This window comes from Lynx rufus, unplaced genomic scaffold (genome assembly GCF_022079265.1).
Source record: "Lynx rufus isolate CCGP_SWC_20201006 ecotype Redwood Valley unplaced genomic scaffold, mLynRuf1.p SCAF_3, whole genome shotgun sequence".
Lineage (NCBI taxonomy): Eukaryota > Metazoa > Chordata > Mammalia > Carnivora > Felidae > Lynx > Lynx rufus.
Genome location: NW_025814845.1, coordinates 81,785,716 through 81,800,512, shown reverse-complemented (window position 1 = coordinate 81,800,512; position 14,797 = coordinate 81,785,716).

Here is a 14,797-nt window from a genome sequence, read left to right as displayed (position 1 = left end):
GCACAAGTTGCATAATAGAGTTAATACCACGTTATGGCAAATGGGCCAGCCATTGTACAGCTGTGTTGCTGTGTCAGTCTGGCATTGGTTGACTTCTTGAGAGAAGGGAGAGGGGAAGTCAGCCCCCTAAGAAAGAAGCTCCTTATCAGCTGAGACCAATTCTCTGGTGTAGGGGCAATGGTGACTTATTATTAGCCAACAATCCAATAACAGGGTGATGGGTACATATGGGAGGAGAGAACCTCAGTGTAACACCAACAGCTTGCACTACACAGCAGAAAGTGAAGATACATGGACAAGGTCTAGAGGTACTGTTGTTAATGAAAATGACTGTTAGATAGTTTGGCTTTCTGGAAGTTAAGACCAATAGAATTTTAAAGTTTTTCTTGATTTATAAAAGTAATACACGGGATGTCTTCTGTTCAGCCCCCTGGAGCCCTTCTGTATTGTTCTCTGCTCTGAGTTGTTATCTGCTGGAGGCTAAACTGTATAAACTGCATCAAATATTCTCTTGATTTTTGACTTTTATTTGGGTCAGGCCAGGGGGCTCATTGGAAGAAGAATGAGCAAGAAGGAAGGACCTGTTGATACGAAGTTTATGTGTGTCTGTGTTCTTACTCTGAAGGTCACAGGACCTTCAAGGAGCCCACTCTCTCAGGGTTTGATTACTCCCTCTTCTTGTCAATTTAGGTGAAAGAGTGGTAAGAAAGCTTTGCTGTTAGTAGCTTCATGATAGAACATACATCTCGCCTGTACTATTGTGAAAAGTTTCCTTATTAAACTTTCTTAAAACTACTCAAATTATATTTGCTATATGATTCCTAAGGTGACCCAGAATAACATAGGTGGTATATCATTTCATTACCAAAATGCGTATTTTCCTTAAATTCTAGACACACTTTACTGCATGAATAAGTTCTTCCTTAAAATACATAGAATATGATAGACTGACTAGGTGAAATGTTTTTAATATGGCCGTTTCTCTGGAAACCTTTTATAATATGAATTAATACTGAATTGAAATTCATCAAAGTTATTACTATGGAAAATTAAAATAACATATCCCAGGAAATTAGCACATTCATAGTAACCTTATTACCTTATGCTTGCATGCAAATGAGCATCAGCCTGAAGATTTTGGCCAGAAAATCAGAGTCAAATTCTAAGTCCCCAGTTTATTCTTCTTCAAAAGTATACAGGGTTACCAAGCAATTTCAAACATGCAGTTTTTAAAAATCCAAAGAAATACATTCAATACCTCTTCTCCCCAAATATCAAGCAATATTGACCAAAATTAAAGACCTAAATATGTGGAGAAATATACCATGCTCATGGATTGGAAGGCTTCATATTGCCAAAATTAATCTAAAAATAGAATGCCATCCTAATTGAAATCCCAGGATATTTTGGTAGAAATATATGTTAAAATGCAAATAACCAAGGCAACCTTGAAGAAGGACAAAATGGAGCAATCTGCTCTATTTAATATCAAAATAATTACAGAGCTACAATAGGAAAGAAAGTGCAGTACTGATGTAAGGACAGATAGACTAAAAGATCAGAATAGAGTTCAGAAATAGACCTGAATATTTGGACACTTGATTTACGCCTAAGGAGGTACTGCAGAACAGTGGCAAATGCACAGTCTTTTCAATAAACAGTGTTATGTTAATTTGATATCCATATGAAAAAATAAAGCTTCACCACTACATCACACAATAAATAAAAATAAATTCCAGATGGCTAATAGAACAAAACGTGAAATGTAAAAACAAAAACAAAAACAAAAAACAACGAAGTATCTAAAAGATAACAGTATTTTAAATGTGGGGTTAACAAAGATTTCTGAAAACATAAAATATGCTGGCAAGAGATTGACAAATTGGAATACTTTAAGACTATTAGGGGTGCCTGGGTGACTCAGTCAGTTAAGTGTCTGACTTGTGCTCAGGTCATGATCTCAGGGCTCGGCCCGTGAGCTCAAGCCCTGCGTTGGGCTCTGTGCTGACAGCTCAGAGCCTGGAGCCTGCTTCGGATTCTGTGTCTCCCTCCTCTTCCCCTCCCCCACTCATGCTCATGCTCTCTCTCTCAAAAATAAATAAACATAAAAAAAGAATAAAAAAAGAATATTGAAAGACACCATTAAACAAACAAAAAGGCAAGTTACAGAGGGGGAGAAGATGCAATCAACAAAGAGGTGGTATTCAAAATACAGATAGAAGTTCTAAAAATCAGTAAAAAAGAGACAATCCAATAGAAATCTAGCAATAGACTTGAAAAGCGATTCACATAAAAGCATATCAAAATAGCTAAAAACATATGAAGAGGTACCCAGTATCTTAAGGCATCAGGGAAATGGAAGGTTAAAATGTAATTTGGTAGGTATGTGGTGGTATACCATCAGAAGGGTAAAAAGAGAAACAAAACAGAAAACCAAGTATTGTTGAAAATATGGAACAACAAGAAGTACTATAAATCGCTGGAGAGGAGAGTATTCGTTGCTACAGCCACTTTGGAAAGCTGTTTGCCAGGGTTTACTCAAGTTGACCATAAACATCCTTCATCATCCTGCAATTTAACTCTTACCTTGTGTTCCCCCCCCAAAAAAAATGCACACATGTGATAGAAATGTTCAGTAATACTCACCACAGCATTAGATAATAGTCCCAAACTGGAAACAACTGAATTTTCATCAATAATGAAATACTTAAATAAGTATATACATATATATATATATATATATATGCGTACTGATACACATGCATATGTACTCATACATACATGTATATATACTCATATACACACATAGGTATGTCCGTATATGCATATGTGTGTATATGTATGACTATACACACACAGTAATACTATTCAGCAACGAAAATGAAAAAAAAAAGTAACATACACAAAAAAGGTAAGTAAAGGAAGGCAGATACATCATGTTAAAATTGTTTTATTCCATTGGCATCAACTTCAAACTGGCAAAAACTTACCCATGGTATTATGAGCTTTGAAAGTGCTTAACTTTAGGGAGAAGGAAGGGTTGATAACTGGGAGGGGATCCCAGATGGAGGGTGGGCGATTTTAGGCTGCTTGGTAATGTCAGATTTCTTGTGTCTGTTGTGGTTACACAAGTGTGTTTACTTTGCAATAATTCATTACACTGTAGAGTTTTGACTTTTTCATTTTCTATATATATGTTATGCTTGGATGGATTTTTAAAAGATTGTACACGTTCAAACAGAGGAATAAAGTGATCATCAAATTGTAGTAGTCAATTTTAAAGCTTGTGTGGTGGCAACTTAGACAAGGACTTTCTAGAAAATCTTATCAGTTTGACAATGTTCCCTGTGAGTAACATGTGTATATATTAATGTACTGTCCCTATATTATTTATGTGTTATCCAGTATATTCTCTACATTGCTTTAATGTGTCTATTCATAGATAAAAGAAGAAAGGAAAGGGAATGGATATTTTGGAGCATGTGCACTATGTAAGAAACAACGCTAGGTGCTTTACATGTTTTTTTTTTTTTTAATCATCAGAATACCATATTAGTTATTATTGTTCACATTTTCAGATTAAGAAGTTGAGACTCATAAATGTTAAGTAACCTTCCTAAGCTTTTATATTCAAAGGATATAGTTCCAAGAATGTGGCAAGTAAAAGAACATAGCCAGTCTGGTTTCATATCAAATTGTTTAGCTCCATAGACTATGGGCACTGGACATGAAGCAGTTTGACATGGGAAAGATCTGAACTTCACTGTATGGCTTTAGTGTCAAAAGACCTGAATCTATGCCATAACTCCATCATTTGCTACCTGTGGAACACCAGAACATGATCCTTAAACATTCTGAGACTTGGTTTTCTTATTCCTAAGCAGAAAACTGGAGATGTTGTTGGTGCCCCTGCTAAATCCCCTTTACCATCCAGAGCACCTGTTCCTCATCAGCTATGAGTATTGGCTGACAATGGCCCTCTTCTCCAGAGAATTGGCCCCAGAGTATTGGTCAAACAGGAACTTTCACCTGCGCCAGAGATTTTGGCTAATGCAGGTACAAAAGGCCATCTCCCTGCATAAAGGGGGCGGGGTCTCATTCTGTGGTTCAGTTCCTGCTCAGAGCTTTTCAGTGGGATAGACTGAAGCTAATGACCAGTTAAGACTTCTCTCTTGCTTAGTTTTTATTTCCTGTCCTGTCCTGCTTCCCTTAATCTTCTTTCTCTTGAGGGCACTTTTGCAGTAAATCATTTGAAAAGAATCTCTCAGGCTAAGACAAAAAATACCCACCGAAATAGTATGAAAAAATAACTGATAGATATTTTATTAACTGCACTATTAAATTTTGAATTTAGTGAATTCTTTTACACCTGGGTCATTCAGCTATTCAGAGTGTTGTGGTCTTAAGGTCATGAGGTGTTCAAGAGTATGAAAAGAAAAGAAATATGTTTGGTCAGCTTGACTTGGTCATAGTGATTTAGTCTGGATGAATCCTTTTTGGTAATCTAGAGGTATTTGATATATCTGCTCGAGCATCTCCTAAAATAATTTTTAAACATTATATTTTTCAGTTGCAAGCTAAAATTGTATATTGAAGTTTCAATAGCTACCCACGATTGTAAGTTCTAGCAAATTGTATACTGTGTGTTAAATGTTTTCTATTAAAACATTAGGGTGGCAAATTTAACTTATTTAATTTAGTGGAGAAATATTGGCCAAAGATTTAATTGGCAAAACCAGTTTCAATTGTGAAACCAATAATTTTAATTAGGCTTTCTGTGAGGAAAAAAAACTCCCAAAACCTGATTTTGTTTTTCAATCATGATAACCATGTAAATGAGCATGCCCACTACATCTCACTTCTGAATTCTAAGTTATATAATAATACATGGTTTTCGAAGGATAAGGTGACAGGAGCCTACCCATAAGTGTTTTACCTAGATAAAAAGGAATACTTTTCTCCAATATTTTCACTGATGCCTTTCTAGCTTTACTCTCTGTGATGCTCCCTCAGCTTCACTTCTCAAACTGTTTCTTTGTTTGGCATCCGAAAGGTTTCACACCTTGGGAGAATCACCATACTGATTTCAGGTGAATGAGAGGGGCAAAAGAGTCTGTGAAGAGATGCATGGGAAAGGAGAAGGGGCAGATCGTAGGAGATTGCCTGGCACATCAGTTTTAAGAAAAAGGAAATATGAACTTTGAGATTCTGGAAAATGGTTCTCTAAAAAGCGTTCCAGGGAGCCTGGGTGTCTCAGTCAGTTAAGAGTCTAATTCTTGATTTCAGCTCAGGTCAAGATCTCACGGTTTGTGGGATCAAGCAAGCCCCAGGTGGGGGGCTCAGAGATGACAATGCAGAGAGAAAGCCTTTCTCTCCCTCTCTCTCTGCCCACCGCCCCTCCCCCCATCTCTTTGTCTCAAAATAAATAAATAAAGTTTAAAAAACGGTTCCTACTTGGTAACTTCTGGAAAGCCTTCTTGTATTGGTAGGGTTATACATTTTGCCACCTTAGCCTCTGGGCCACCTCCTACTGGGCCAGATGCCTGGAGGTAGGGAATACCCTCAGGATTTCTCCTAGGCAGAGTCCATATCTCAGAAAATTTGTTACTTTTAGTTTCCTCTTGTTATTTGTTATTCTTTGGTTGCATATAACTAAACTTCAACCCAACCCCGTCAGCACAAAATGGGAAAGAACTATAAGAATACACTGGAGTCTCATGGGCCCCGAGAACCATCATGCAGTGGGGCCTCAGGGACATGGAAGCATCAGGGAATGGAATACTAGCAGTCTTTCTACTGTCTTTCAGCTCTGCTCTTCTCTGCATGCCTAATTTGTATTTCTTTCTCTCTTTCTACAGAAACCCATTCTCTGCTTTCTTGATCTATAGGATAGAATAAAACAGCTGCTGAAAATGCCTTTGTATAAATATGACCTACCTTCCAGAAAAAGACTGAACCCCAAATTCTCCAAATAAATGAATCTGATGGGGGAAGATGGCATCACGTGTCCAATCTTTATCCATAGAATTATGGCCTCATAGTTCATGTAGAATATAGGAATGAATCAGGTTTGAAGTGCAGCTTCTGAACAGATGAAACGGCCAGCATACATTAGGCTGAACACAGGACCTAACCACAAATACCCAGGACAGATCTCAGTTCTAAGCTGAGTCAACATGTTTCCTGTCTTAGGAGTATTTTCACATTCGTCTATCCATAAAGGGACTAAGTTCTATGTTCTGAGACTTAAGAATTTCATACAACAGAAGGGACATTATTGGGGGATTGGAAATGGGGCAAGAGTGAGACCATCTGCTCATGAAATCATATCAAACTTATTCCCAAGATGGTAGGCCCATTGTGGAGGTGGGAAAAGGAGACTAATTTGAAGTGGTATAAGAAGAGGTAGGATTTTTCTTTTAATGTTTATTTATTTTTGACACAGAGAGACAGAGACAGAGACAGAGCATGAGTGGGGGAGGAGCAGAGACAAAGGGAGACACAGAATCCCAAGCAGGCTCCAGGCTCTGAGCTGTCAGCACCGAGCCCCACACAGGGCTCGAACTGACGGACTGCAAGATCACGACCTGAGCTGAAGTTGGACGCTCAAACGACTGAGCCACCCAGGTGCCCCAGGATTTTTTTTTTAAACTACATGCCTTCAAAGAAGTGATTTGGTTGTTTTCCTAGTACCATCCTTCTATCCATGGGGTTTATAACCCTGATCAGCAGATTCTCTGTTTCCACCCAGATCCTCTCCAAATCTTGCCATTTCCATGTACAACAGCTCCCTGCGTGCTTTCACCAGCATCTCTGTCCCAGGGCTTTCCTCAGACTTCCCTAGCTTTTCCCTGAATGTGAAGAGAGTTGTAAGTACCTAGGAATTCCCATCTCCAAATGATAGAATGTGGCCCACCAACATTATTGAGGGTAATCTCCTTACTTAAAGTCAATTGACTGTAGATGTTAACCATGTCTATAAAATACCTTCACAACAACACCTAGACTAGTGTTTGGTTAAGTAACTGGGTATTATAGCCTAATCAGGTTGACACAAAAGACCTCCCATCACACTATAGGACTAACAAAGTTAAGAACAGAAAAAAAAAATATATATATATATATCTATATGTTTTGCTATATCAGAGCAGTACCAAAACATAGCATTCATAGAAAATTCTTAGCATTTATGCTGTATAATAAATTTATATATTATTAAACTGGCTGTATTAACTTTTTATGAAAGGCAGTGACTCATAAAAGAACTTGATATATGTTATATATCTGTATGTAGCTATATTCATGTTTCCAGGTAATCTGCTCACATCTTTAAAAATTAGAAAAAAACTTAGCACTTCTAGCTGTGCTTAACACACGTTAAGAAGGCATTTTTTTTCCAGTCTGTATAATATTAGTAACTGTCCATTCTGGCCCAGCGCTGCCTATCTGCAGAGGGAGAAATCAAGCCTTGGCCTAAGGGAGAGCTGGTGAGATGACAAGTGGTAGTGATACCAGGAACCTGCTGTGGGACACCAGGCCCAGGGAAGATGTAGTGATACCAAAACCGGTCCAAGTGGAGTGAATCCCATTCAGTCCAGTAGTAGGCCACGGAACAGGGACAGAAGGAGAGGTTCCATACAAGAAGCAGATCAGGATCCATAGTCATTCAGGAGTACCTTGGTGCCTTAAACAGGAAAAGGGTACGTGCCTGAGTCACTGGGTGTTAAAAAGTAGCCTGGAGGGCCCACAGGGTTAGATGGGTTATTTAGAAATGCTGATTGCTATTATTACTCTGTATAAATATTTGATCTCCCTCTAATTTTGGGTAGTGGGAGGATCACACACCTCTCTCCCTCTTGAAATTAGATGTGACCAAATGAGGAGTTCAGGCCAACGAAACGCAAGGATAGTCATTTGTGAGTGTCACTTCAGTCAAAATCAGGTGATTGCTGGAGCCCAGGTCCCAGGGCTCTCCTCCCCTGCTGGGTGACTGTGAAAGCACAAGCTGAGAGGGTGTCCTCTGATCCTCTGACAGGAGCAGGCCTGACTGCTGAGTCAGCACAGGGAGAATGGCTGTCCTGAGGGGTGGCTCAGACCTGCCTAGGAAGGATCTCAAACTTTGTTAAGCTGCTGAGATGTTTCAACTTTTATCGAAGCATACCCTGTAACCTGCCCAATGGTGACATGAAAACAGGCATAGAGAATCTTCACCATTAAATAGCTCGAAAACTTACCAAGTCTCCCTAATCAGACTCACTCTCTCTCTCTCTTTACACTTACTGCTTTGGTCTTTTTATTTTGGGCATTGGAGTGCTATAGAGATGACTGGGATGGGCAAGAGTGGGAACATGTTATAGTCAATTTTTGAATGAAGAAAAGGATTTTTATAAGCACCAGAATCAGAAGGTGTCAACTTTTGAAACTTTACAGAGGGCATGGACTAAGAATCTTAGCTGCTTTTTATATCTTCTGTATGATTTAGTAATGGGTCTTTGGGTTGTAAGGAATATAACCCTCAAACCAGCTCTAGAAAATAGGGTTTATTATAAGGACGTTGAGAGGTCTCATAAGCCCAGAAAAAAAAAAAATTAAAGAACCAGGCCTTAGGAAAGACAAAAGAGAAAACAGATGAAGATATTCTCTCTCTCATCCTCTCCCTCCCCTCTGCACCACTCTCTCCTCCCTTCACCCTTGTGGAATCTGACCCATGGCCCCTCTGGCCTGAATGGCTTCATCTGTTTATTCACCTTGCACATGAGTCATTTCCTAGTGGGCATCTCAGTCCCAGTTCTGTAAGATCTTTCATTCAAATAACCACCACCGATGTTCCTCTGAATATTTTAAAAAATTAAGTTTATTAATATATTTTGAAAAAAAGTTATTTTGAGAGAGAGAGAGCGCACAGCATGAGCAGGGGAGGGGCAGAGAGAGAAGGAGAGAGAGTATCCCAAGCAGGCTCTGAGCTGTCAGTACACAGAGCCGGACGTGGGGTTCCATGTCACCAACCGCGATGTCATGACCTGTGCTACAATCAAGAGTTGGATGCTTAACCGACTGAGCCACCCAGGCAACCCCTCTGAATTTCTAAGTCAGGCTCTTCCCAGAGGGTATCTGATGAACCTAGCTCCCTTTTCCAGATTGGGTTTGGAAGTTGAAGATCACCGGTCCTTAGGTATCTTCTAGTTACATGTTCAACCACCCTGGTCCAATCTTCTGCGATGGCAGCAGGTGAACCTGTGACCTGATGATCAGTCAGCTCCTTTAGGGGCCAGGTACCCTAAAGCATATCTAGCATGATTTCCCCAACTGTCTAGATTTCTTAGGGCTGGGCATCAGAGACAGCCTGAAAGAGAGAGAGAAAAAAAATTCTTTTTGAGGGACTCACAGTTTCTAAACAACCATAACTGACACCCTGCTCATTTCCTCCTTGAGAATTGCTAATGTCTGGCCTGACTTATCACCAGGGAATAGCTTAGATGTTGCAAACAATAGAACTCCTTGTGTATTTGGAGAAAGAGGAGCTATGAGTAATACTGTGCCCTCCCCTGGACTTACACACATAATTATTCTTACAGTGGGGACGTGTGAGAGGCACACCTCATGCTAACACTAAACTCCTGAATTCCCATTTCATTTCTCATCCTCAAGGCCTGAGTCCTCCCTTGTTACTCTACGAAAGTTGACTTTGTAGCTTAAAAAATTATCTAAACGTGAATTTTCAGTTTTTCCTACAAATGCTTTGAAAAAATGCTTATCTCTTTTTCTCCCCCGTTTTATGGAGATATAATTGACATAGAACATTGTATAAATTTAAGGTGAACAACACAATTTGATATATGTATCTGTTGCAAAATGATTACCACAATAAGATTAGCGTCCATCATCTCACAAAGTTCTAGTTTTTTCTTTGCGATTAGAACTTTTGAGATCTACTTTCTTAGTAACTTTCAAATATTCAATACAGTATTGTTAACTATACTTATGTGGTGTACATTACAACCCCAGAACTTATTTATCTTACAGTTGAAAGTCTGTACCTTTTGACCACCTTCACCTAATTCCCGCCCCTCCCCACGGAAATACTTATTTCAACTATTGAGAAAATCGGAAAAACTAAGCTGGGGTAGCGTTGTAAATATTCATTTTTGAATATTTGAATATTGAATATTGAATATTGAATTGGAATATTTTGAATATTGAAATATTCATTCATTTATGAAAAATATTCATTTTTCCAACAAACATTTATTAAGCATCTCGTATGTGCTAGACATGACAGGCACGAGAGATTCAAATGGCAGTAAGACAAAGTCCCTGCGCTCAAGGATCATATTGTCTAGTTGCAGAAAGACAAATCACACACATAGCACACCCACACATGTAAGGTCAAGTAATTATAAACAGGAAAAAGGAGCTAAATCAGCGTGGAGAGACAGAGAATGGTGAGGTCCTATTTTAGATGGTTATAAAGACTGCCTCGCTACAAAAACCAGCGAGCTCCCCTTTTCTCAAAACCAATAACCAGTCCTCAGTTGTCATTTTACTAAACCCATCGGCTTTATGGACACAATTCATTCCATTTTTTTGACCTCACAAACACCACCTTTCTCCCTCAGAAGTGGCTCCTTTCCATCGGCTGGCTTTGCTGGTCCCTCCTTTTCTTCCTATCCCCTAACTGAAATAAAGTAATGGTAAGATGCCATGACTTCCATTTTTATGCATCATCAGCCTGGCTCTCTCCTCTTGGTATCTGACTGAGGTATATGTCCAAGTCTCCACATGTCTTTTCCACCTCCACGTATAATATGCATCTCAAAGTTAACATATCTAAAGCTAGTTTTACCTCTCCACAAAGCAAGCTCTCCATTTCCAATGTTCCTTTTCTCAGTAAAAGGTAACTCCCGTCTCCCATTTGCTCAGACCTAAACCCTTAGAATGCTTGGCTCTTTTTTATTTCCCCACATCCTCTATTGAATCCAACAGCAAATATGTGTTAACTTGTTGAAAATCTACTTTTGAAATATATATATGGAATTAGATACTCCTCACCACTTCTAACTGTAATCAAACCACTTTATTTCTAGCCTAGATTAGGACAACGGTCTTTATGTGGTATTCACATTTCCACTGCTACTCCCTTCCTACCACTACATCCAGAGTCAGTTCTTATAAAACACTGACAATTCAAGCTTAAATCATATCATGTATCACTTTGGCAACAAATACTTTTTCATTTCACCAGCATCATATTCAGAATCTTTTCTATGGTCTACATGGTCCTACATGATCTGACCTGACAACATCTTTCTGACCTCATCTTGTATTACTTTCACCAATTTACTGTGCTCTAGCTACACTGGCCTCCTTTGACATTTCTTTAAAAATGTCAGACTCTTACTTCAGGGCCTTTGCACATGCTATTCCTTTACCTGGAACAGTCTTTCTCCAGAGGGCTGCATACAAATTGCCACCAGTTCATTTGAATCTCTGTTGAAATATCACCTTCTCAGAGAGGTCTCCCCAAATGATCTGCCTACAACAGTGAGTAGCATCCCTTCATCTATCACTTCTTCCAGTGCCCTTACCACTGTATATTATTTTTATGTTTTATCTCTTAGTCCACCTATGTGGACCTATGCAGCATGTTATGTGTGCATAATTGTTTTTCATTGTTTCCTTTTATCATCTGTCTCTCTTCATTAGAATGTAAGGTTTATGAAGGGAGAGACTTTTTTTTTTTCATATTATAGCCCCAATGCTTGATATGCATAACTATTCAAAAAAGGCCTATTGAATATATGCTTTCCAATAATCATAAATATTAACAGAATAAAACCTCACTGACTACAAACAATAGAAAGATGACTAGTCTAAGCGCAACATTCTTTTTTCTAATAGAATACTTACCTGCAACTTCATGAATTTTTCATCAATAATGGGCAAAACTTACTTCCAGTAAAGTTAAATTTCTGCTAGTTTTGATGAGTGAATCTCATTTCTAATTACTATATTTATTTTTTATATGCAAATGTGCTTTTAAAGGGCTTGATGAACTTTGTTCTAAATTGATTTATCAAGTCTCCTGTAATTGGTAGTAGCTTTAATTTGATTACTAAACCTTTTGCTGTTGTTGTTGGCATTGTTCTCAAAGCACTTCAAATATAAACTTCAGCTCGTTTCAGGTCAAAAACTGAAATTCTGAGTGTAGAAAAGCCATATTATATAGTTTTATGGCATGAATATTTCTTGGATTTTCAATAGTATAGCCCACATATATCTATTTTCGACGTAAACATTTATGATTTGGCACCATTAACTTGTTCATAATTTTAAAATGAATAATGAAATTAGAATTCCAACCATCTAGGAGAAAGGGCAAATAAGATTTCTTTCCAGGATATATGGATATATGTAGATAGATAGAAATACACACACACACACACACACACATATGTATATTAGTAATATTGAAATATCCTTAAAAGCAGATACTGTGGTATTAAGCCTAGAGTTTTACATAAGAGATGCCAATACATTTTTAATGTTTATTTATTTTTGAGAGACAGACAGAGAGAGAGAGACAGAGACAGAGACAGAGTGTGAGTGGAGGAGGGCAGATAGAGAGGGAAACACAAAATCTGAAGCAGGCTCCAGGCTCCGAGCTATCAGCACAGAGACTGATGCGGGGCTTGAACTCACAAACTGCGAGACCATAACCTGAGCCCAAGTCGGACACTTAACCGACTGAGCAACCCAGGTGCCTCAAGATGCCAATACATTTTTAAATTTCACTCAACAAAGTTTGTACCTAGAACTGGGATATGAGATTAAGATACAAATATAAATCAAATAGGAATATATATTTATTAAATCCACATGAATATGATCACCTGAAGTCTTGACAAATTTTAGGTAAAATTTATCCTCTGTATATTAAACTTAGCATATAATTCCATAAGTTGAATTTTGGTCCCTAAAAGAAAAAAAAATAAATTTATTTCTAATACATTTGACATAACAATTTTTTATGTTCTTAGAGAAATAACTTTTCTAAAATGAGTAAAATTGCCTTCTGAAAAATATAAGGCTCAACAAAATTTCAAGAGCAATCCAAAAGATAAATAATAAAAGCCCTTCTAGTTTAAACCTCAAATAAAATCCACATTGAATAATATATTTTGTAGAGCCTCTGTGGTGAAGAGGGTAGAAGTTCACGTGTTAGAAGTGAACGTCAGAGGAATTAGCTTTACAATCATAAATCAAATTCTCATACACATTCATGGCCCCACCAAGACTGGTTGTCTACTCTGCAAGTTCTCCAGTGATATGCTCCGACAATGCAGGTGAGAATAGGTCAGACGTAACTGCTGTGGACCATCAATTACTCAGAAAAAAAAGTGCATGCCTCAGAAGAGTCAAAACCAGAAGTTATTATGCAACTCTTAATGTCAAAATGATAGTAGAACCAAAGGAAGTTTACATTTTCCAAAGCAGGTTATTCTCCAGGTGCCTAGGTGGCTCGGTTGGTTAAGAAGCCGGCTTTGGCTCGGGTTGTCATCTCATGGTTCATGGGTTCCAGCCTTGTGTTGGGCTCTGTGCTAACAGCTTGGGGCCTGGAACCTGCTTCAATTCTGCGTCTCCCTCTTGTTCTCTGCCCCTTCCCCGCTCTTTCTCTCTCTCTCAAAAGTAAATGGTTATTCTCAAAACAGGATATAAAATACAACATCTTAATTACTTATCTTCGAAACAAAAAAGCCTCTAAATCTAGCAGAACACTTAATAGTAAACTAAAATATTGTTCATTTACTATGATTTGGATCAATGGAGGTAAGCTGTGGCACGGAGCACTTGAATGCACAGATTACTCCAAATCTTCAATATTTTTTTCAAAACATACTTATCTTCATAATTAATTTAGATGAAGTGACTAGTTAAATTTGTTTGAGTTCTCCAACAGTGAGAGGAAGTAGCACCTTAGACCTAAATGTTTACAATCTGTGTACAATTCTTATAAGACTCTGAGATCCTTGAATGAAGGGACTAAATCTTGGAGTTCTTACATGTTTTCAAAAAAAAAATTTAAGTTTATTTTTATTTTTGAGAGAGACAGAGTGTGAGTGAGGGAGGGGCAGAGAGAGAGGGAGACAGAATCTGAAGCAGGCTCCAGGGTCTGAGCTGTCAGCATAGAGCCCCATGCAGGGCTTGAACTTAGGAACCACAAGATCGTGACCTGAGCCAAAGTTGGCCGCTTAACCAGCTGAGACACCCAGGATCCTCTCTTCACAGATTTTTGAATCACCTTGCACGGTACCTTGCACAGGTGTTCAAAACACAACTGGTAAATGAATAATTCACTCACAAAAAATAAAATTTTGATGTTCATGTGTTAAAAGAAATAAGGCTACTTTTGGTATTCTGTTAGTGCTGTTACAGAGCAGGCACATGATAATTCTGGATTTTACTTTTTGAGCTAACATAATAAATAACTTTGTGTATTAATTTGGTAATACTAGTTGCCCTAACAAACATATCTTCAAATTTCAATGGAGCAGCACACTAAAAATTTATTTCTTCTTTATGCAAAGTCTAAAACAGATTTTCCCTGTAGGTGGGCAGATTTCCTCTATGTGGTAATTTGGGCATTTAGCACTTTCCATTTTGAGTTATGCCTTCCCCTGTGCCCTAGAAGTCTCTGCATTCAGCTAAAGGATGGGAACTCATAGGCTCTGAAGAATGTATAACTGCCACTTAACTGCCTTGGCCTGAAACTGATGAAACACTTCAGTCCACAATGCCT